Source organism: Schistocerca serialis, chromosome 5 (assembly GCF_023864345.2).
Source record: "Schistocerca serialis cubense isolate TAMUIC-IGC-003099 chromosome 5, iqSchSeri2.2, whole genome shotgun sequence".
NCBI classification, from domain to species: domain Eukaryota; kingdom Metazoa; phylum Arthropoda; class Insecta; order Orthoptera; family Acrididae; genus Schistocerca; species Schistocerca serialis.
In genome coordinates this window covers 39,354,850-39,377,036 of record NC_064642.1, presented here as the reverse complement: position 1 = coordinate 39,377,036, position 22,187 = coordinate 39,354,850, and the positions used below count along the sequence as shown (strand labels likewise).

Here is a 22,187-nt window from a genome sequence, read left to right as displayed (position 1 = left end):
TGCTAACATCTCAATAATTTTATTTTTACATGAAAGCCTGTACCTTAATCTACGCACTGACGCAATTACAGTCTGATCCTTCCTTGTTTGCGTTGTATACTGAGTGTTTAAAATGCCTCCGATAATCGTGAGCCGCGCGGGATTAGCCGAGCGGTCTCAGGGGCTGCTGTCATGGACTGTGCGGCTGATCCCGGCGGAGGTTCGAGTCCTCCCTCAGGCATGGGTGTGTGTGTTTGTCCTTAGGATAATTTAGGTTAAGTAGTGTGTAAGCTTAGGGACTGATGACCTTAGCACTTAAGTCCCATAAGATTTCACACACATTTGAACATTTTTGATAATCGTGAGTCCCGCCGGCTGTGAAGTACGGTTTGTTATACGATTTCTTAGTGCTAAAGGCAAAAAGCGATAGACATTTATCGTGAGGTCTGTGCAGTTTACGGAGAAAACATTATGAGTGATGGAATGGTACGAAAGTGGGTGGGAGCATTTAAAGATGGTCGCACAAATGTGCATGATGAATAACGGAGTGGGCGTCCTTTGGTCGTTAATGAAAGTTTGGTGCAGGAAGTGGACAATAAGATGAAAGAAAACAGACGCTTTACGATTTACTCCTTGCGGGATGACTTTCCTATGTTTCTCGTAGCGTTTTGTGTGGCATTGTGACCGAGCACTTGAATTATCGAAAATTGTGCGCACGTTGGGTACCGAAAATGTTGACGGATGTACACAAAACCAAACGTTTAGACAGTGCATTGAGTTTCCTTGAGCCGTACCACAAGGACGGTGATGATTTCTTAAACCAAATTGTTAGGGGCGATGAAACATGGGTGGCCTACGTCACACCAGAATCAAAGTAACAGTCCACGGAAGTTGAGCACGGGCATCGTTTTGCTGCAAGACAATGCCCTTCCGCATGTGGCGAATCCGACCAAAGATCTCATCACATCTTTTCAATGGGAAACTCTAGATCATCCTCCGTACAGCCCCGATCTTGCGCCCAGTGACTACCATCTGTTCCCGCACTTGAAGAAACATCTGGGCGGTCAGCGTCTTCAAGACGGTGACGACGTCAAAACAGTGGCGATGCAGTGGTTAACAAGTCAGGCGGCAGACTTCTATGAGGAGGGTATTAAAACACTGGTACAACGTTATGACAAGTGCCTCAATATTGACGGAAATTACGTAGAAAAGTAGATTAAGGTACAGGCTTTCGTGTAAAAATAAAATTATTGAGATATCTTAGCACGTCTTTTTTTTAATTTAAAAACGGTACTTACTTAAAAAACACGCCTCGTACGTGCATACTACAAGTTACAACCTGCGGCCTAGAAACTATTGATTCTAAGACAAGTGCTCATGAAGTAAAGCGCTCACAATAAACCATGGAGCGACGTGTGCTGAGAGTCAGGCTCAGCGATAGGATTCGACCAGAGGGCATTAGGAGGAGGACAAAGGTAACAGGCGTCCTGGAGAGAACTGCAAGACTGAAGCGGCAATGGGCCAGAGAGATGTAAGTCGGCAAGATCACAGCAGGTGCACCCGTAGAGTTGTTCACTGCAGATCGTGGGAACGCAAGAGAGGCACTGGAAGACCCCAAAAGAGATGGTTCAAATGGCCCTGAGTACTATGGGACTTAGCTTCTAAGGTCATCAGTCCCCTAGAACTTAGAACTACTCAAACCTAACTAACCTAAGGACATCACACACATCCATGCCCGAGGCACGATTCGAACCTGCGGCCGTAGCGGTCGCGCGGTTCCAGACTGTAGCGCCTAGAACCGCTCGGCCACTCTGGCCGGCCCCAAAAGAGATGGCTTGATGACGTGGATCTGGTGGCTGGAACACGATGGTACCAGGTGACTCAAAATCAGAGACAATGGGAACACATAGAAGAGGCCTATCCAGCAGTGGATTGAGGTAGACTGGAGTAGAAGAAGAAGAAGAAAGAGGCCACGACTGTAGACATTTATCTACAAACGAGTAAAAAATGATCTGCGTCGGTTTATTTATTTTTTCTCGAACTGTAAAAAATTCGTGGCTACTGATCTTATTGTCGACAGTGATTGAATGCCGCACTGAATCGCCCGCTACCGCTAGGGAAGGTACTGTGAGGCAACAGGGAGAAGAAGCAACATGAAATCGGACTTGAGAGGAGCAAACGAATCTGTTACTGTCCATCTTGTTGATGAATGAAGAAAAAAAAAAAAAACTAGGCGATCGCCGATAGAAGCCACAAGCTTCGGAACACAGAACAGATATCTTTCATAACGAAGTTGTTAATGGTGAGCTGGAAATTAGAAATCAGAATCCAAAAAACATGATTAAGCGGCGACTGCGCTGGAGGCAGACAGGCTGCGGTGTGTGGCGGCGGGCGCTGTTTTTGCCGCAGAGGCGGACTTCAAAGGGCAGCGCGGCGAGCCGAGCCGAGCCGGGCCCAGCCGGGTCAGCGCAGATAGCGGCCGGCGGAGAGGGGAGGGGCGCGAGGCGGCTAGAGATCCCCACGTCAGTGCTGCTCTTCGGTAACTGCGATTCTTAGTTGCCATTTGCCGCAGTAAGAAATCGCAGTTGACGAATGCACAACTAGTATCCCTCCACTAATGCTATTTCTACGACTTATACGATTTATCACCGTAGATGTTACAGTGTCATTAGTCTCACGTAAGAAATAAACTGCGTCAATGCAACCCAGATATATGTTCTCCCATGTAAAGACGATTACTTGCCAAGACCTAAGGTTAGCGTTTCAGTAATCCAACTCACAGAATGTTACCTGGGATTGTTAATACACTGAAGAGACAAAGAAACTCGTACACATGCCTAATATCGTGTAGGGCCCCCGCGAGCACGCAGAAGTGCCGCAACAGGACGTGCCATGGACTCGACTAATCTCTGAATAGTGCTTCAGTGAATTGACACCATGAATCCTCCAGGGCTGTCCATAAATCTGTAAGAATTCTGAACAGCACGTTGCAAGGCATCTCATATATGCCCAATAACATTCATGTCTGGAGAGTTTGCTGGCCAGCGGAAGACTTTAAACTCAGACGAGTGTTCCTGGAGCCACTCCGTAGCAATTCTGGAAGTGCGGGGAGTAGCATTGTGCTGTTGGAATTGCGCAAATCCGTCGGAATGCACGGTGGACATGACTGGATGCAGGTGATCAGACAGGATGCTTACGTACGTGTCACCTGTCCGAGTCGTATCAAGACGTATCAGGGGTCCCGTATCACTCCAACTGCACACTCCCCACACCATTACAGAGCCACCATCAGCTCGAACAGTCCCCTGCTGATATATTCTGATGAGGTTGCCTCCATGCCCGTACACGTCCATCCGCTCGATGCAATTTGAAACGAAACTCGTCCGAGCAGGCAACCCGTTTCCAATCATCAACACTCCACTGTCGGTGTTGACAAGCTAGGCGTACAGCTTTTTGTCGTGCAGTCACAAGGATATACGAGTGGGCCTTCGGCTCCGAAAGCCGATATCGATGACGTTTTGTTGAGTGGTTCGCACACTGACACTTGTTGATCGCCCAGCATTGAAATCTGCAGCAATTTGCGGAAGGGTTGCACTTTTGTGCCGCGCGAGATTAGCCGAGCGGTCTAGGGCGCTGAGGTCATGGACTGTGCGACTGGTCCCCGCGGAGGTTCGAGTCCTCCCTTGGGCATGGGTGTGTGTGTTTGTCCTTAGGATAATTTAGGTTAAGTAGTGTGTAAGCTTAAGGACTGATGATCTTAGCAGATTTCACACACATTTGAACAATTTTTTTTTCTTTTTTCACTTCTGTCAAGTTGAACCATTCTCTTCAGTCGTCGTTGATCCCGTTCTTGCAGGATCTTTACCGGCCGCAGCGGTGTCGGAGATCTGATCTTTTACCGCATTCCTGATATTCACGGTACATTCGTGAAATGGTCGTACAGGAGAATCCCCACTTCATCGCTACCTCGGAGATGCTGTGGCCATCGCTCGTGCGCCGACTGTAACACCACGTTCAAACTCACTTAAATCTCGATAGCTTGCCACTGTAGCAGCAGTAACCGATCTAACATTTGCGCTAGACCCTTGTAGTGTTATATAGGCGTTGCCGACCGCAGCTCCGTATTCTGCCTGTTTACATATCTCTGTATTTGAATACGCACGCCTATACCAGTTTCTTCAGTCTATACGAAAGTTACGCTTGTCTACAGCATAATTCATCTCATCAAAACAGTGAGTAGGAAATATGTTTTACATTTGTTCTTCCCATGGCTATAATTTTATATTAATGGAAGAAGTGTGAAAATATTAATAATGTTCCTGTGTAGAAAACAGATTCTGAGCACGTTGTTATGTTCACAAGTATCTGAACAACATTTACAGTCACTCTATATAACGGAATTAAAAATATCATAGACAGTAGCACTGGAGGAGCTGCAAGAGCCTCTTTATACCGTCTTCGTCATAAGTAAGGCTAGTTTCTAAGTCTGTGAATGAACGTTGTTGAGACCGTTCATGCAAAGTGTGAAACTTCCCCCCAGCTCAACTGCTTTCATTACCGGAAATATTAACAGTTGTACAACGTGAATTATATGGCTAGTAATTAGTACCAGTAGAAAAGTTTCATAATCTTCGTGATTTTCCAGACGCAATTACTACTTCCATTACTGGCTGCTATGTATCCATCCACATTCAGAAGAGATAATCGCAAAGATTCAAGCCAACTCATCAAGAAATCGCAGCTTAAATTGATAATTGATGACGTATTATTGATATCTAGTAACACAAGTGTACAAAATGAGTATTGGAATAGTATGTCATTGAAGTCATTGTGTGATTTGAATGGGATGATAAATAAATGTGAAATACACAGTGAGTTAACAATGAAAATTCCATTCTCCCCTTGTTTAAGCTATCCCACATACCAAAATTTTCTTCCATGTAGTTACTGATAAGCACTGCTAGAGTGTGACACTTGGCCGGTCGTCCCTCCCGCCCTGAAACATTGGCTGTGATGACAGACTGATGTGTGGCGTAGCCCAAGGTCTAGGTTATCTCGCATCTTTAAAGACTGAGAATGTGCAAGTGAAAACAGTGGAATGTACTCATCTTCCAGTTAAAAGCTGACATCACTAATATTTGTAACTATCTTACGATATGAAGTTCTTACTATTACGTTTATTTTCACTTTTGAGTATGCAATAATTTTAATCTTATGTTAGTTTTTTTAATAACCGTCAAGGATGTGAATGTGTGAAAGGTAACTGCACTCGAACTGTGAGAGCGATAGCTATATCGATAGTGAGAAAATCGAACAGTGAGATACAGTACGCGGGGACGAGTTTGTGCGTGACTGGGTGAAGAAGTAATCGATGTGGTGTCGGTTGAGAACGAACGGAAACTACTGTCGCACAACTCTTACGTTTCGAATACGGCATGAACTTGGCGTTAAACGGAAAGAATTTATTAGACTGGTTTGAACAATATGAGCCTCGCGGGTTGCAGCAAACTGAAAATGACAATGCGCACGTGAAAGAACACTGAGCTGTGATTGTTGTCTGCTGGCCCACATTGTTTGCTGTTGAGTGAGTTGCAAAAACTAATGCACGATATTTTTTTTTAAAGTTTCAACTTAATGAGGTTTCACTTGCGTTCTACCACTAACAGTCGCTATAAAACAATTAAGCATTGTTCTACGCGTAAAACTTATTCACCGGACTGTGGATTTGCGAATGTAACGCGTGTGGCAACCGGGCGAACTCTTAAGTTTGCGATCCCAGAGGTGAAGTTAATTTTGGTAATTTCTTTCGAAACTGTGGACTTGGCGTTAATAGCTGCATCGTGTGTATAAGAAATGTTATCGTCATAAACATACCAGCTTCGATTCAAATGGTAGCAGTGGTTTCCGACCACTGTGTACCCGAAGGGAGCTGACAGAACAGCATTACCGAAAAACCGACTATGGACACAAGTGAACGTAACAGTTGCAATTTACCGTCGACAGATTTATGTTTCCGCCGACACCACTGCCTAGCTAACGACAATTTCGCATATCATCCCCCCCCCCCCCCCAATGCACAGTTAAGGGGCTCCGGAAAGGCCCAAAATCATGAAAAGTTCAATTTTTACTTTTTTGCGTTTTCTGAATCTGAAGACTATTACCTTTTAATAGATATATAATTTATTCAATTCCGAAGACTACAACTATTTTAAAAATTTTTTTGGAATGTGTTCTACATGGGCGTGACCCACTGTGGCGCTGTTAAACTGCTGTCAAATGGTGTTATTATTAACGTCCGTGTTAATCAGGTACATTTTAGTGATGTGAGATAAAGTATGTGTTGTGGCTAACCTGTGATGGTTCAATATATATCGCTGGTGTGATTGTCGATTGTTTCATGTTTATTTACTCTGTCGTTATCTCGAAAATATTCGTAATTAATTCTGTTTCTTGAGTCTCTGTTTTGTTGAAGTATAATAATGAGTAAAAGTAAAGTTATTAGAAATCCTCTGAAGGCTTTTAAGAAAAGGAGAAATGTTGGAAAGCCAAAGGTATGTGTTATTACTGTAAACAATAAAGACGATAACCAAGTGAGTGAACCTAACCTCCCAAGTACACCTGCCCATAGCAGTCAAAGTGGGAAAGAAAATACTTCACAGAAGAAGCTTGGTTCAATGAGTGAAAACTATGAATGTTTTATGGGCGAATCGGATGTGAATGAAATATTTGATATGTCGGTTCTCAAAGGAATTTTTTCAAACTGTGTAAGATGTATTCATTGTAATGGAGTTGGTCTGGAACTCTCCATAATAAAGCACGTAGAACTTGCTAGTGAAATACAACTGAAATGTGATAAGTGTTCATACATGACCACCTTTTGGAACAGTGTTGCAGTAACTGCAACTGAAGAAAATGGTAGCAAAATCTACGAACACAACAACGAGCGATGCTTGCTTTAGACAAGGAACGCCTTCGGGCTGCAGACAGGGCTGTAAAGAGTCTAGAAATACAAGCAAGAGTAAACAGGAGGAGGAACAAGAGGAAGCTGGAGGAGGAGTTTACAGAGGATGAAGATAATCCATCCTATGGACCTGGAATGCACTAAAAAGTTAATCCAATCTTTGTCGCTCGATTCCCAAAACTTTTATTTTCTCATACTAATTACATGTTTTCTAAGGATCTTCCAAACATATTTGTTTTAACTTTCAGTAAATGTTACACAGTATCTTCTGCATAATTTAACACAGCCTTTTCCCAAAAAACTGTATATTTTTGAATATATAAATAAAAAATTGCAAAAAAATGTTGTGAATTTTCATTACAATTGAAAAAAAATCATATTTAATAACTGAACTAAAATTTTGTAAAATCCCTGCGTTAAGTTGTAGCCCATATTCCAATAAATAATCTGTAAAAAGTTCAACTTCCTACCTCAAATACTTTGTGAGGAAAGATGTAATTTATAAGCGTTATTTTAACATTGCAAGTATAGGGCGTTCCAGAGCCCCTTAAGCTTCGCTACAAATTCTCTCTCTCTCTCAGCAACGACTCGCAAAGCAGTCCTTTCAACTGTAATTTCATTGCCTTTTTTTTTTTTTTAGAAGATTTTTCAGTATTCTTTTTCTCTGAATAAACGTAGTTTTATGACTGGATTAAAACATTTCATGTTGACATTGTTTGCCGTATTATTACTTCTTTGCCATTACTATTTGCGAACTTCGGCTCGATTTCATTTTTATTTTGGTAGCTGCTGTACGTACGTATCCTCACGTATCTTTTTGGAGGCTGTGCTTGAACATACAGTTACGTGTTAGTTGTATTTCTGTTAGATAATTTGATGTATTTAAATGTCGCATTTGTCAAAATGTGGATCTGTCGCATCCGCCATTGGTTTCTGGGCTCCGGCCAATTTCTCAGCGTTTTAGAACTCGTCATTATTAAAGCATTCTCAGGCACCTGTAAGCTTACTTGCGTCTGGAGATTCAAGAGAGAGATATTACTATTTGCTCCACAGATGTAGGTATTTACGGGAATTTTGCAATTTACTTACTTTTAGGGATTTGTTAAGCAAATTCTAACGTGATCATTACACTAGTTTTGCTAGTGAAACGGATTCTTCCGAGTCTACAATCATTAAAGTTTACTAAATTACGCCGGCCGAAGTGGCCGTGCGGTTAAAGGCGCTGCAGTCTGGAACCGCAAGACCGCTACGGTCGCAGGTTCGAATCCTGCCTCGGGCATGGATGTTTGTGATGTCCTTAGGTTAGTTAGGTTTAACTAGTTCTAAGTTCTAGGGGACTAATGACCTCAGCAGTTGAGTCCCATAGTGCTCAGAGCCATTTGAACCATTTTTTTTACTAAATTACGTTTGCGGAGTTAAATATTTAGATACATTCACGGTCAAAATTCGGCATTTAAATGGCTTTGTGGCCGGTTTCTTTACAATACGACTAGTTGTGATAAATCGCTTATTAAGTTTCCGCTACGCGAACTATTCTCAACGGTTCACTGCGTGTGTGTTGTCTTGTACCGTACGTTGAAGTACTACATTGCAGTTTTGACGTTCGGGAGAAGGAGCTGAGCAGAGTTTAACCGGCGCCAGGAAAATGAGATGGTGAACTGAAATGGATCCTGGAACACCATTAACAAAATTGCAGCCTCTGGCATGTGGACTGGTAATGTACCGGGGAGTAAAAAGATGGGCAGATTCCCGTAGCTGCGTCGCTAGAGGCGCTGTGGCCGTTAGCTGGAGACAGCCGCCACAAGCCGCAAACCACGTACGCTGGCCGTTAAGCGCGGTTAACGGCACTTCAGCGTCAATGCCACATTAGTCTTTTACCGAGCAGTGGACGCGATGGGCGGCAGATAGAGAGCATGTGCGGTCCGAGTACAGCCCACGGCACCCCTCTCCAACGCCGGTCCGACAGACGCAATAATTGCGTCCACCGGGAGCACACTTTATTCGTCTCAGAACACTATTGTTACGTTTCTCCGTGTAGTTGTTTGAGCTTTTTCGGCTTTGACAGATATGAATTATGCAGCTGGATGAATTGATGAATGCTTAGACCTCACATCGCCATAAAGAAGGAAAGAAAGAAAGAAAGAAAATATACCTTCAGTGGTCACAATGTGAGAAAAAAAACCTCTCCGTTATTTCAGTCCAAAAATTAATCCGCGCATGTTTCGTGAACATTTATCAACTTTGCTGATGCCTGGCCTCGCACCCAATTTCCACAGATGCAGTTTCTTAGCAACAATTTGATGCAGTGTTTTCTGGATACGAATGGAAACTTCAAATTAAGTTTACTAACAGCGATAGATGGTTTTACAGAACTTTTCATTCGATAGATGGTTTTACAGCACTTTTCATTCGCGTACGCAACCTTGCCTTCTGACTGAACGTCATTACTCCTCCACATCTCCCCCTCCCCCCTCCACATTATTCTTCTAATCACGTACATTTGTACACAGAACACTAAAAGAGGAATTAGAAGTGAAAGAACGTAAAATAATGAGGAGAATCCTAGGACCAAGAACTAAATATTGTGTGCATTATCCAAAACCCAATGCAGAAATATATAAAAATATCTCCAAAATAACAGACACAACGCGCATGGGAAGAATCCAATTCATGGGGCATTTAGAAAGAATGGACTCAAAACAGGTTAACGCACAAAATCCATACATTTTTAAAGAACAAAACTACAAGACCGAACTGGTACAAACAGACGGAAAAAGACCTGAGAGAATTAGGGTCTCCAAATCTACATGATAGAAATGAAATCAGAAAAATCACAAACACACGGGGTTTTGAGGAAGAAGAGAGAAAAACGAACCGACATACATGGTCTACGCAACGAAAGCTAGCCCATTCATTGTTTATGAAGGAATACTGGGCGAAAAGGAAGGCCAACAAATGTTGATTACGCGTGGTCCTAAGTGACCCATCCGCGAAGAAGAAGAAGATGTACATTTGTATAGCTTTTTATAACAGCACGACACTGTTCCCTTATTTTTCCTTCGGTCATTGCTGAAGACGCTAATTGTCGCACAGTTCATCGTGGATGTCAGTCACGTTATGTTCTTTCATAGCAAGAAAAGGTATACTTCTTACTCCTTCACCTGGAAACCAAGACAACAGATATTGTACATAACGAGGGCATATCAAAAAGTAATTTACACATTATGAGGGCAGGCCAAATATTTTTTAGTGAATGCTACACTAAAATTGAAAGTAGAAAAGATAAGTGACGCTATTTTTCAATGTAATCACCAAGTCTCACTAATCAACGGTCGGAAATTACAATTCCTCGTCGACAGAAATCTAGTGTTTGGAGAAGGAGCCAATCGACGTCCTCATCGGAGGTTTTTCTGAGTGGTCTTAGCCTTCTCTGAACTGTAAATAAGTAAACAAATAACAAGGTGTTTTGCATCAAAGCGGGCTCAATTTCTGATATTGTTGTTTTTCTATGCAAACACGGACCAAATGAAGGATTCCAAGATAAAGTTATTGAATGGATGTCGTACTCAAATTCAAACGGCTCTGAGCACTATGGGACTTAACTGCTGAGCTCATCAGTCGCCTAGAACTTAGAACTAGTTAAACCTAACTAACCTAAGGACATCACACACATCCATGCCCGAGGCAGGATTTGAACTTGCGACCGTAGCGGTCGCGCGGTTCCAGACTGTAGCGCCTAGAACCGCTCGGCCACCCCGGCCGGCGGATGTCGTACTGAAAGGAATGTTTTTGACATTGGGTAACTACACACTTAGGAAACATTTGAAGTGACTAACATCCTTGAGTATAGCCTAAGGCAGTAATGCAACGAGAATAACGACACAAACTACAAGTAAGGGCAAAAGCGCTGTTAATAACTCGTTCACTATGTGATTCGTAAGGAAAGAAAGGCTAGCATTAAACGTTCTGACGACAAGACGTAATGTGGTTTATGTCCCAGGTACTGATCAACATTTGATTTTTCTACTAATGATCTAAAATTTACGCACACATGAAAGTACTGTGATCATTGAAGGGATGTCAATAGAAAAGGTCAGGTCACGTGAAGGGACGCTTCACGCGAAACGGGTGACACAAAACGCGGTCGATGACGCGGTACAGCACTTCTTGCTGGTGGTGATGCAGCGCTAATTCTTCGCAGGAAAAGCGAAGAGCAACCCAGAAAGTGAGCAGTCACCTCTTACCTAACTGGTTGGACAAAAAATTTCGCCGGCAACAGCCTGCGGTAGAAGCAGCGTTGTCCCAGTTCGCTAAGTCACAGCAAACACCAGTTCCTGCGGAAGGGTTTACACTGATTTTAAATTGTATCCCACCTAACCACTGTTACAGACCACTCCGGACTAAATTCTTGACGGCGTTCCTTCCTTTCTGTGACGCTCTCGTGCTGACCAAATAAACCCTAATGTCGCAGTGTTTGTTTGAATCTTCTCAGCCTACAGTGACGAAAATGAAAAGTTTTACACCTTGATGGAACGCCACTGAAACGGTAGCCCCAGTATTCCGAATTTTATGTCCTTCTCCGAATCCCTTGACATTAGCTGCACACGTACACAGTGACCTTATCACGAGGTCGCCGTAACGTTTAGGCTATCAGTGCACACCTCCCAGGCCAGCCCAATCTTCCATATGTCACAATGTCTACGTCTTTATATCGCAGTAAAAGAAACTGCAATTGAAAATGATACAAATAAGATCTTTGGAAGCGTCATTAATTGGTTTTCTGCAGATGCGCTTGCTCTAAACTTTGAAAAAACACAGTGCATCCAATTTTCTGCTGCAAAAAGTACAGTTCCTTCAATAAATATAACACATCAACAGAAGTCAGTAGACAGGGTAGAGCATACTAAGTTTTCGGGTGTACACATAGATGAGAATCGTAATTGGAAAATTCATATTTTGGATCTTCTAAAGCAACTAGGTTCAGCAACTTTTGCTATCAGAATAATCGCAAATTTGGAGGATACAGAAATTAGTAAGCTAACACACTTTGCGTACTTTCACTCTCTGATGTCATATGGAACAATATTTTGGGGTAACTCAATATTCAGACAAAAAGTATTCGCTGCTCAAAAGAAAATGGTTAGATTAATGTGTGGGGTTCATAGTCGCACATATTGTGGCATCGTTTTAAAAGATTGGGAATTCTTACAATAGCCTCACAGTACATTGACTCACTAATGAAATTTGTTCTCAACAACATGGACCAGTTTAAAAACAACAGTGACATTCATGATTATAATACCAGAAAAAAAGAAAGACTTACACTATCCTTTACTCAACCTACCTTTGGCACAGAAAGGGGTAAAATATGCTGCTGTAAAAATGTTCGACAAATTACCATATGAAATAAAATGTCTGACAGGCAGCAGTAATAGCTTCAAAAATAAATTGAAATCATATCTCCTTGACAACTCCTATACCACAGATGAATTCTTGAATAGGAAGAAGTAAATCTATAAATATAGTATATGCATTTTGTGCCATTTAAGTGAATGGGGTAAATAGTAGAAAAAGTAATCCTTAACTCTGTATTGTAAAATTATATATATATATATATTAAAAATCTTGTTTCATATGTGCATTTCTTGTGCATTTGACACGTTCCACATCATAACGGCTACCGCACCGTGCGATTGATCAATGGAACAACCAACTAACCAACGAACTAACTAACTAACAAGCAGCTCACCAAATTCATCTGCTAACGCTCGCAACATTACTTGGATTCCCGTAACAGGAGCCTCGTTGTCTCATTCTCCGTATTGCGAGAATCCAAGCAATGTTGCGAGCATTAGGTGATGAGTTTAGTGGACTGCGATATAAAGAGGTAGACAGTTTGACATATGGAAGTTTGGGTCGGTCCGGGGAGCGTTCACGGATAGCCAAAATAGTTAAGGCGACTGTTTGCGATAAGTGGGAAATCACGGTTCGAGTCCCGGCCCGGTACAAATTTTCATGTGCCACTATTGGGTAGTAATTCTATATCTAATATAGCGGATGTCAGGTAATTCACAGTTAGCAAATTAATTTCGAAGTATTTCGTACAGCTCGTGATCGTCAACACGTCTGTTCTTTCAGACATGCAAGTAATTGATACTCAGCATTTCCGTGGCTGCGGGGTGTGCAAAAATTTAATCCGTTTACGAGCTTATTTTCGGTACACAAAAAAAAAACATTCTTACAAATGAATAATGCTGTGAGGACGTGAAGGCTGTTGGGTGTGCCTAACTTTACTGGAACGTTACAAATGTAGCACAAAACGTCCCACAGGACGTGCACGTGGACTTTGTCGTCTTCGTTGACATTTTGAGAGAGATGAAAGCATTGGCAAGAGGGACATGGGAGCGTCACACGGACACGCAGCTGACTGCAGGGCAACGGCTGGAGAATGGTAGGTGATGAGGTGGACTCAGGACAGCTGTGTAGGGAGAACAACAGGGGCAGGTCCTCCTAGAACGACGACATGACGAGAAGATCGGAGAACTGTTTCACTGTCTTTGATGTGCACATGGATAGCAAAAACTGAAATCCGTACAGAGGATGAAGGCCGGGAGTGAACGCGAGCCGTCGGGAACAGACTGCTGGTAGCTGGGTTCAGGTCTCGTGTGTCGTGCACTACCGCTAACACCGTACCACAGACAACAGGGACGCCCATGACGTAGGTCCACTGTCATCTGGAACATGGTGCGACATTTTATGTTGTTGAGCAATGAATCTCGCTTCTATTCGTAATAGAATAGCGCCGGTGTGTCCGTAGACACCCTGATGGAAGCTACAAGAAGCAGCGATTCTCAAGACCCATACCTCTCCAACCCCTGGAATCACGGCGTGGGGAGATGTTGGGTATGACAACAGGACTGATTTGGTAACTGTTGGAGGGAGGGCCACATCGCATACTGGTGAGAAAGGACGTCAGTTCCGAATGGGATGAAATTTTCCTGATTTAATACCCATCATGTGGTGGAACACTTCCGCAGAGTTTCGGAACTTTCGGGCTGGCCAACTTGGTACCGGTCCCGCTTGAAGTATACTAGTCAAGAATTAAGCGAACGGCAGATCTGCAAAGTGCCTCCTCCACAGGGAAATTACGCTTACTTAAGAATCTTGCGATAAATCTGAGTCCGGTATCTCCGTTCACCACGCCGAGATTTGTGTGGTCCGTAGTTCCGATTTGTCCGAAGTATTAGTACAAAATCGTGATGGTTGAGTATTACTGTACACTGAATGGGGATAACACCGAGTGCAGAAAACGGATACCGGGCTGGACAAGATTTTTTAGGGGCCTGGAGAGAGCGCAGCCATCGTCCAGGAAGCAAGTGTTGCGGAGACTCCTCCAGCCTGGAAGAGGGCGATTTCTTCTCTCTGCAGTCGCTGATTGCATCACCGTTTTCCGCTAGACGCACTACTTGCAGCGCTAATTAGAACTCCGAGAGCAGAGGTGCCCAGTATATCTAATCATGGAACTGAAGGAAAATTTTAAAACTTGAATTCTTTAAAATTTAATCTTCAAAGCGCCGTTCGACGCCATTACAACTGCGTGATGATTTCCTAGTACTAAGAATCCGTATGCTGTCTCCAGGTGACTCAATCATTTACTTGGGGTATGTAACGTAAATGCGTCACCGTTTAGGGCGTTTCATTTTTCACTGGGTTTTCATTTTTAACACATGATTATATGCGTATACACTAAAGTCGTGAGATGATGATGAAGTCCCATACTCCGTGACGGAGTGTAGGGGAACGATACGGGAGACCCGCACCGCCGTAATAGGCAAGGTCCTAGTGAGGGTGGTTTGCCGTTGCCTTCCTCCGACCGTAATGGGGATGAATGATGATGAAGACGATACAACAACACCCAGTCATCTCGGGGCAGGGAAAATCCATGACCCCGCCGGGAATCGAACCCGGGACCCCGTGTTCGGGAAGCGAGAACGCTACTGCGAGACCACGAGCAGCGGACAAAAGTCATGAGACACCTCCTAATATCGTGTCGGACCTCCTTTTTACCCGGCCTAGTTCAGCAAGTCGGCATGGCATGGACTCAACAAAATGGTTCAAATGGCTCTGAGCACTATGGGACTTAACATCTTAGGTCATCAGTCCCCTAGAACTTAGAACTACTTAAACCTAACTAACCTAAGGACATCACACACATCCATGCCCGAGGCAGCATTCGAACCTGCGACCGTAACAGTCCCGCGGTTCCGGACTGAAGCGCCTAGAACCGCACGGCCACCGCGGTCGGCTGGACTCAACAAGTTGTTGGAAGTCTCCTTGAGCCACAGTGCCTGTATAGCCCCCCATAATTGCGAAACAGTTGCCGGTGCAGGATTTTGTGCACGAACTGACCTCTCTATTACGTCCCAAAAATGTTCGATGGGATTCATGTCGGGCGATGTGGGTGGCCCAATCATTCGCTCGAATTGTTCAGAATGTTCTTCAAACCAGTCGCCAACAGTTGTGACGCGACATCGATGTTTGGGAACATGAAGTCCATGACTGGTTGCTAATGATTCTTAAGTAGCCGAAGAAAACCATTTCCAGTCAATGATCGGCTCAGTTGGACCAGAGGACTCATTCCATTCCATGCACAGTGCCTTTCAAAGCTTGGGTCCAAGGCCTCGGGGATCTGCGCCAGACTCGAAGTCTACCACCACCTCTTACCAACCTGACCAGGCCACAGTATTCCAGTCGTCTGTATCCGTACGATATGGTGACGAGCCTTGAAGAGGCACTGCAGGGTATGTCGAGTCGTTAGCAAGGCACTCGCGTCGCTCGTTGCTGTCAGAGCTCATTAACACTAAATTTCGCCGCTCTGTCCTAACGGATAAGTTCGCCGTACGTCCCACATTGATTCCTGCGGTTATTTCACGCAGTCCTGCTTGCCTGTTATGTTACTACTGAAAATGTACAAAAACGCCGGTGCTCCCGGCCGTTCAGTGAGAGGTAATGAAAGTAAACTGATACTCTCGGCACGCCCTTGACACTGTGGATATCTGAGTATTTAATTCCCTACGAAACGATTTCCAAAATGGAATGTCTCATACGTCTTGGTCCAACAACCATTCCGCGTTCAAAGTCTTTTAATTCACGCCGTGCGGCCATAAACACGTCGGAAACCCTTTCACATGAATCAACTGAGTAAAATGACAATTCGGTAATTTCCAAGAATGATTGCCTATCGAAGTCGAGGGGTCCAAACGATACATATCGAGAATGCGATCGTAAATCGATCATGCGACTCTGGTGACGGGCGTTAAGGGTATGTTTACGTTGGGAACTACTGTAACGACAAAAGAAAAGATACTTGTCACTGTAAAGGAGACGACTTACCTTACTCGTCGTCGGTGTTGTCGTCATGTGAAAGTCCATTACGGTGGTTTGGATGGATAATTTGGATGAGTCGAACCATGTATTCTTCCTGAAACTCGCTCGTTTTCCTCACTGTTCGCAATGAGAGTGTAACGGTATTTTAGCTTCGAAACTGTTCTTTCGAAGTTTTACACACTTCGCACCACCAAAGTCTACACAGTCCCTTCTTTCCTCGTCTGGTAGTACTCCATATTTGCAACAAAAGTCGAACAATTTTCTACGCTGGGTAAACATGGAATTAGATTCTTCCACGTGAGAGAATCCGCCGAAGAAACGTCAAGTACACCAGACATCCAACTCACTAACGACATAAATCGTCTGGGTGTACCTAGAAACTCACGAATAATTCGCGGAGGTATGTAATTTAGAGCAACTAAGGGAACGATGCAAATCAGATAAAAATGACGATCACAAATAATTGATCAGAACGCCTGCCAATGGAGTGGCATGATCGATTTACGATCGCGCGCTCGATATGTATCGTTTGGATCCCTCGACTTCGATAGGCAATCGTTCTTGGAAATGACCGACAGTTCCGCCGATGCACTGCCGTTTCATACCCTGTGTACCTACCATCATCTGTATATGTGCAAATCGCTATCCCATGACGTTTGTTATCTTCAGTATGTAGAGACAGCAGTCAAAACGAGTAAGTCGACCAGTAACACATAACGTATTGTGCACCATCGTGTAGTAAATATAAAGTCGCTCAATTAAAAAAACCAAACTGGCAAGCTTGTACAAATTGTCAGGAACAACTAAGACACTGAAGTAAAAGTAAATAGGTCCTATATTAGAATGCAACCAATAAAAAAAGCGACTGGTTGCAGGTTTCATGCATTTGCATTTAATTAACAGACACGGGTCCTAAAAATCTGTAATGGATAAGCTTTATAATAGACATTGAAGTGTTTATGCATCTGAGTTTTCCTGGTTGTTTAGTTATTTTAAACTCTGGTCAAACGTTATCTGCAGTATATTCTACGCGTAGGCTTCCGCGAGCGTTGTCACTGTCAATGAAATTTGTCTGGGCTGTTGACCGCATTGTCGATATATAAAACTGTCTGACGTTTCCAGCACCTCCAATAGTGATCGAAACGCCGGACAATTTTAATATTGACAATACGGTCAACAGGTCAGAAGAATTTTATTGACAGTGCTCTATATTGTGCATATGATCTACGTTACTAAACGGTTCAGGGGCAACAAAAACTTGATTTGCAGCATTTAGTATAATACTTGACCAAATTTAAAATGCTGTTGCAATTTGCTCGTTAAAAAGTATAATCTTACGTTAAAGATTTGACACAATAACTCAAATCTTGATGTTACAAACTATGTTTATGTTTTAAGACAGCGTACCGTACAGCGCGCAAATTACCCCAACTGCATTCATCCAGTATTCGAGAATGGTGCTAAGAAGCTACTTCCGGGAGGGGGAGGTGTGCCGACCCCGGATCGAATCTGCTCGGCTGGTAAAATGTAAACGTCGTGTGACTAGCGCCTCCCGTCGTGTAGACCGTTCGCCGGGTGCAAGTCTTTCGATTTGACGCCACTTGGCGACTTGCGCGTCGATGGGGATCAAATGATGATGATTTGGACAACACAACACCCAGTCCCTATTTAACGACGAGGGTCGGTGTGCCGGTCAACATGGATATGGTTTTTAGGCGGTTTCCCACATGCCAATAAGTGAAAAACAGGTCTGGTATCAACGTCTCGCTTCAGTTACACTACTCCCAAACATTTAGGAAACTTTAGCACACGTTGACGTAAAAAACACATCATGCAGCCTGTTGGGTTGGACATTTCCACACCGGATGGCGACAGGAAGTGCATCTAACCAACCTTTGAACTAACCACGACAAATCAGTTAATAGCCATGCTGAACTTCCGTTGAAGCGGGACAAAGGCACAAGAAAAAGAAGTGCACTTCCAATTAATTTTTCACATAATTTCAAATTTTTTAACAACCAACATAATTAGGGTTTTGCGATTTCAACCGTGAAGGTATTTACTCACTTAACGTTAAATACGTGTCACATTAATTCATCCGTAAAATAATGAGACAACTGAAGCTTTTCATGCACGGGAGTTCGATGCTCCAACGGATCGGGGATTTTGAAGAGAAAGGTGTGCTTGATTCCTAAGGTAAGATTAAAGGATGCAATGGAACCAAACTGCCGCATCTCAAAGCTAATTACCGAAGGATGTGACGCAGTGGTTAACTCACTGAACTCGCTTAAATCCCCTGCTTCTTATGAAAAGGACAAGTTCGATTCCTTCTTCACTGTAGCTCTGCACAAGCTAACGTCGACGGAGCGTTAAGTCCTAAGTTACCTTCTACATTCCAAACGCAAATTATCAACAATGATATTAGAAACAACCAACACGCATATTCATATAAAAGATTGATGAGGTGTGAATTTAAACCAAAAGTGCTAAGCATGTATCTTGTGTCACCTTATCAAACAATATATGAGAGATTTTTCGTAGTAGTAGAAGGCTATGGTTGATAATGAGACATAGTAATTCGAGAGTTGCGATGGTAAATGGAAGGGAAAAATCAACGTGTGATTTCGTATTCAAACCCTTCGCTTAGTGGACAGACTATTGTCCCACAACTGCTTGTCGGATGTGTGACGGTGTGAAAAACTGCAGAAGAGATGGGCGTGCGTTATGATGTCACGCATTAAGTGTTCGTTTAATTTTCACACACTTTCATTACATATGCTTATTCTTGTTTTCACACAGGTATGATCTTTACTACTAATACCGACCAAAAATCTTTCTCATCTATAAAAATAATTAACTTGTTCACCTTTGATGACTGACGACACACATGACGTCCCCTTTACCTCTCGGGCTGAAGCTACCAACCACGAAACGTTACACGATAACAAAATACTTACAGCCTGATCTTTTTGTTAATACTGACAACCCATAAAGAAGGTATTTCTAGTAGCATCTATCAATACTGCACGTGTCTTAGATTTTACGCACGTATCCACTTTAAAGTCGTATAAATTAATTTTTGTTAATATATCAGTTTTATAGCACATGAAAACCAACATTAATACTCAAAACAAACACTATCCATACTCAGATAATAAATTATCATCACTCAGCAGTCAGCCGGTAACGCGATGCATTGCAAGCTCAATTTAGATCATTTAGCACAAGCTGAATAACGTTGATGTACTTCTGCCAGACACAGCAGTCATTCGAGATCTATCGAACGCGTAACGTTTCTCATTAAGTCGAAGAATGTCCGGTAAGAAGTCATGAGAATTGTCCATGACTCACGTGCGCGTGGCAGTTTCCCAGCTGCAAACAAGAATTGTCAACAGGTTCGCAAACGGTGCATCAGCCACGCTGGGCTGTGGCGTGCAGTGATGCTGCGGGTGTCAAGCAAGGAAGCGATGTCATCGGCGGGCAAGTAATTCATTGTTAAACCCACTACATCACGACAGTCTGCAAGTTTTTTTAACACAGCACTGTGAAGACGAGCGAAATATTTTGCTTCCCGGCCGGAAAGTGCCGTTATACAAGCACCTTAATATTTTACTAGGTGGGAAACGATAAGGATAGTAATTCCTATTGTTGCTGGACGGAAATGGAGTGAGTGAGTGAGTGTGTGTGCGTATATGTTCGTATCTCATGTATGGAGGCACATTTTGAAAGTCCTTTTTATCACTCTTATTCAGGTAATTGTATCCCTTATAAACATGACTGTATGTAGTTGGCGTACAGGACAGGTCATTACCGAAAAGTCTTGAACTTCTGTAGCCTGTAAACTCCAGGAGATATCTGCACTCATACAGGTCAATCTGCATTGAAAAGGAATGCACAGAATAAATGTGATTTCGAAACACTTACTACTAAATTTTGTTACGTCAGTGAATAGCTATGCTTTCTACTAAGCCTATGATGGCTAAACTGGAAGGAATCAACATGTCACGAACAGCGAAGCAGTGCTGGTTGTAACTACCTGCACCGATTAACTATTTTATGACCGCACTTGTCACAATCCGTAAATCTGTGATCCGTTAATACTACCCGATTAGAAAGCAATAATTAGTTCCTGATTCTTCCTGTTCACTGGTCCGTACAATAGACGTCACATTTCTGGCCTTCCATCTTTATCCTTCACTGTATTGAGAACGTTATTGGTTGGTTCGTTGGTTGATATGGGGGAAGAGACGAAACAGCGAGGTCATCGGTCCCATCGGATTAGGGAAGAATGAGGCAACAAGTCGGCCGTGCCCTTTCCGAGGAACCATCCCAGCATTTGCTTGAAGCGATTTAGGGAAATCACGAAAAACCTAAATCGGGATGGCCGGACGCGGAAGAACGTTATTAAGAGCGTCCTCAAAAGCGGTAAGTAATTCTCCTCCTTACGACCTTGACTCCTGAAGTCTCAATAATTGTAAGCTGTAATATATTACGCGTCGTTAAATCATTTGGCAACCATCATTGTTTTAAGATGTGATACGGCATCCGAATCTAAGCCAGTGCGCTGACTGGAACCTCTGGTGCCTATACAAGGACGGTGCAGTGGCTTGCGGAGTAGATAAGTAAATGTGGGATACGACAATACCACAAGGCCGGGAGTCTATTGGTCGTAATCACTTAAGTCAAAGACGGAAATTCTCTAGGCCGGTCCAGGTAGATAACAGCTGTTCGACAACCAGTTTGTTCCTAATCCTAGGGTCAATTATGCGATTGCTGGGTTCCTGTTGACGGAGCACTGCAAGACACTACACTAGGTTGAGATCTACGTTTTCAAGTATAAGAGGTCCACCCGTTATCGTTATATGCCGTAGCGAAAACGGACTCTTTACGTGTTGGGACAGATGTTTGACATTTGAACTACAGGGGAGGTATAAGTGATATTCAAAGTAAGACGCAAATGTAGGTTCGTTTCTCTAATGCGTGTCAATAGCGAAACAGGTCATATGTGGGGAAAACAGAGTTTATCAATATGTATCTACGGTAACCTTCCTGCAGTTTTTGTTCCATCCGTAAGTAGACGTCGAAGGAAAAACGTGTTTATTTAGCCATGTTTCGCTGTGTCCTTAAACCCTTCAAAAATACGTACAAGCGCCACGGGAAATCTCAACAGACCTGATAGCTGTTGCACGAAGACAGCTTCTCATTCCATTATCTCAGACGTGGCAGGAAATAAGACCTTACCTCTTAGGTATCCGATGCGGTGGGCGAAGAACCGGTGGAAGCGTTGGCAACACACGCGGCGCGCGACTGTGGAGCGGATCGCGACCACCGTAGCTTGCGCGGCGGCACCGTGACACGGACTGGCTTCTGGCCGCTGGCTGCTGGCGGTCCGCGCTGCCGGCGGGCCGTTGCTCGGCAACGCCGCAACAGCCCAGCGGCCACCTGCCGGCCGACCCTCCAACCAGAGCGGTCCAGCGCCGCTCCTGGAGCGGCCGGTTCGCCTGTTTGATATTGTTGTGACTGCGTAGGGAGGGCTGCGAGCGCTTCTGCGTACATCGATGTCGGCAATTTGCGAGCCGCACGGGGTACTACGTATAGTGTTTGCAGAAAATCGGGACCTAAGTCCGTTTTACACGAGCAATTTCTCGGCACAAAATTTATTGGTTTGGTGCATAAAGCCGGTATTACGCTATCATATTTCTTTGTCAAAGTTGATATGTCAAATATTTATGTCAAATAAATTTTATTGTGTAATAGGGAACTTTGTCAAATCTCGCCTGTCGTCAAATAAATATGATCAAATCTAGGGCCTCGTCGTAAATTTAATCATAAGAGTCGTTCCTCTTCTTTTCGTTGCAGT

At 43.4% G+C, this 22,187-nt stretch overlaps 1 long non-coding RNA gene across 1 annotated transcript in view; it reads right to left on the bottom strand.

Annotated features, from left to right (window-relative positions):
* LOC126480886 (uncharacterized) overlaps positions 1-21,680 on the bottom strand; it is a 296,109-nt gene extending 274,429 nt beyond the window's left edge. Inside the window, exon 1 of the long non-coding RNA XR_007587474.1 lies at positions 21,569-21,680. This is a non-coding gene — a long non-coding RNA (uncharacterized LOC126480886). The remainder of the gene's footprint in view (positions 1-21,568) is intronic.
* Between the last annotated feature and the right edge of the window lie 507 nt (positions 21,681-22,187).